General features: G+C 43.9%; 1 long non-coding RNA gene across 1 annotated transcript in view; it reads left to right on the top strand.

Annotated features, from left to right (window-relative positions):
• The first annotated feature begins 2,811 nt into the window (after positions 1-2,811).
• LOC109304117 overlaps positions 2,812-3,090 on the top strand; it is a 14,390-nt gene continuing 14,111 nt past the window's right edge. Inside the window, exon 1 of the long non-coding RNA XR_002099296.1 lies at positions 2,812-2,939. This is a non-coding gene — a long non-coding RNA (uncharacterized LOC109304117). The remainder of the gene's footprint in view (positions 2,940-3,090) is intronic.

The following is a 3,090-nucleotide window of genomic DNA, read 5'->3' as shown; positions in this document are numbered from 1 at the left end:
GTAGTAAATTGTAGATTACATCCACCGCTCACACCCAAAGGAACATGTATAAACATACCCTTTCACTTGGGGCAAATTTTAAAAGGACGCTGTAACCCACAGAGATCAAGAGACAGACTTGTAATAGTGCTGATGTTTATTTGGCATTGCTCAGCTATTATTATTAGATATGCTATTCAATATAAAATATTACCAAAATGTTGAAAGCATTCAAACTTAATAGCTTAATACAAATCTGCTGAAATATAACCAGAAGTTAAAAGCTGACCTAACCTGAATATGTAAACAACTTGAACTCAAGTTAGAATTCTCAGGTGTGTATTCAATTACAGTGCAACCCTGAATTGACCCTTTAAGAAGGCAACAATAAATATAATGTTGTATTCTATTCAAAGAATGTGCTACCTATAAGCATGCATGCATTTGAACTGCACAAGGGAGGAGAAAATAAGGGAAGGTAAAGGTCAACAGGAAATCATTGGAAGAGTAAGAAAGAAAATAAAAAGGGAGGACTTGCCTAAGAATCTTATCCAACCTACGAAATTATTACATCCTCTTCTTCAAACTATGTCAGTACAAATTATTTAGCAAATATTTTATCCAAAAAAAATGCTTTACCCTAAAATTTCTGCCTATTTGATGAAAGATAGCTGCATCACCTTTCATTATCCTGCAGAAGAATTCTTGCCTAGTTTCAAGATCCCTGATCCTTGCCCACACTTTTGCCATCATCTTCATCAAGATTACAGTGTGAGAGATTGTTGTGGATGGTATTTAACCCATCAAAATTGGTAAGGCATAAATGCCATCTATTTGGATTAGCCAGTCTCGTAGTGATCTCTCCCAAAATCCATACACTTTCACTATCCTAGGCAGTGTGGACTGCCTGTCTGTTAAGATGGGTACTACATAAAAGGCCTCCCACTTCAGTGTGCCTACAGACCCCAAACAAGGGCAAGGACCTAGGCCATGTACAGCTTCTAGAAGCTTACAGCACAGTGATCCTGGTGGATTGGGACCCAAAACAGCTGTTTGGTGGCTGACCAAAGAGGAGGTGCTCACCCAGATCTGTAACAGCCATGTTATCCTGATCACCACTATAACATGCAGAAAAGATCTGGCTGTAGACATGTGCTGACTCCTGTAGATATGCATACACCTCTTCCCTCCTCCCTTGCCACACACCATGGAATTCTTTCTTTAGGGAAAGAAAGCCAGAGTTTCAAGTCAGTTCCTGATTTTAAATGTTTTTGAGCTCTTTCAGGTAATTTCCCTAATCTTGGTATGCTGGTATTTCCAGTTGTTTCTCCTATTACAACTCTGTGTAGACAAAAAAAAAGCAAACTTATCAACTGCTATGGCAAATTCTAGTCTCACATTTAGCCCTTTTATGGGTAGAGGTCTACCCAAATCAAGAAGGCAGGTGGTTCATTTTGCAGACAGATCACAGGGCTGACTGCCATGTCTGCAGGCTTAGCATCCCCCCCACCATGCCTCTGAGTGGTCGAAGGCCCCCAGCAGTCCCTCCCCTCACTGCAGATTGGCAGATGGCTCAAAACCGTGGCTTTACCCTGATTAAGCCCATGGAAAGCATTAATTGATGCATTTCATTAAATTCTAAATTGCAGTGTCTTAAGGAATTAAAGCTATACACAACATGAATTGTAACTAATACCATGACTATACTTTATTAAATGAAGTTGTAAAAAGGAGTTTGGACTCCCCTGTGGTTCAGTGGTAGAATCCTTATCTACCATACAGGAGACCTGGGTTCAATTTCTGGATGCTTATACTGATGTCCTATAGGGCCAGGCCAGTTCTCAGGATCTCAAAATTGTGATGTTAGATGGGAGGGTGTGACACAGTTACACATATATACACAAAAATCAATTAGGTATGTGCACACACATTAGATACATGCACACACACTAGGAACACATGCACATTCAAGATTACCAGCACATGCACACCTATCACCAATTCAAGCATATACACACAGGTGAGTTCCTAACTTGGGTGGTGTGGGGTGTGTGTGCTTGGGGTACTTGGGGGTACCTAGGGTGCTTGGTGACAATGGGAGGGAGAATCAAGGGTCAAAGATTTCTGGAAGGAGGGAGATGAATGGGGGTTAAGATGAGAGAGGGAAAAATAAGAGAGTGAAAGTGCCAGGACTGAGTTTAGAACTGGCAGACCAGAGGGGAGCTGGGATTACTTAAGGTCAAGCAGCCCCAGGATTACTTGAGGCCACTGGGGCTTGGGGTTACTTAGGGTTAATGTGCCCTGGGTTTACTCACGGTCACCTGGCACCAGGGTGGAAGCAAGGGAAAAAGCCCAGTGGCAAGGAGGAGACAGCTAAGAAAGAGAGAGGCAGAAAGCTGGGAGATAGCTGGGAAGTCAATAAGACAAAAACCCAACTCAGGGTTTAAAAATCACAGGTTTATTAAACAGACAACACACTACACAGCCCCACGAAATTATTGGTTCCTACACACACACACACAATGGTAGCAGGAGAGAAAAAGGCTTGGTGGAGGGATTGAAGTTAAGGTGTGTAAGGACAGTGTCCAGGTCCTTTGCTTGAGGAAGGAAGGTGGGTGATAGCTACCTATCCTGGGCTGTGAGTTGATCCTCGATGGCCAGTCGGGGTATTCTCCAGCAAGGTGTTGTCCAGAGGGGGGTTGCTGGCAGGGCCTCTGGGTGGATAGGTGGTGTGGCGTAGTGCTGGTCCAGATGGAGAGGGCATCCCACTGCATCTGTCTTCACTGCCCCCTTTTATAGCGACAGACCTTCTGTGACCCTAGTGGCAGGGGCATGCCCTGGTGTACTGAGAATATGCACTCCAGGCTAGGACATGTAGTTTCAGGTATCAGTAATGGTGGTTTGGCTGGTTTCTACAGCAGCCTTTGTCTTCCAAATCTTGAGCCAGGGAGGGTCAATGAGTACCCACTTGGACCTGGTGAAGGACTCCCTGTATCAGAGTGTACAGCCTAAACAGTGCTTGAAGGCTTTCTTGAAGGAAGGCAACAGGCTATTCACCTTGGGGAATTGTGCATGCCACATGTCACTTACTAAAGACAGAATGTGCGGACT

This window comes from Gavialis gangeticus, unplaced genomic scaffold, assembly GCF_001723915.1.
Source record: "Gavialis gangeticus isolate Ggan-Ray unplaced genomic scaffold, GavGan_comp1, whole genome shotgun sequence".
NCBI classification, from domain to species: Eukaryota; Metazoa; Chordata; order Crocodylia; family Gavialidae; genus Gavialis; species Gavialis gangeticus.
Note: the sequence above shows the minus strand (reverse complement) of the source record. Positions and strands in the feature narration are given on the sequence as shown.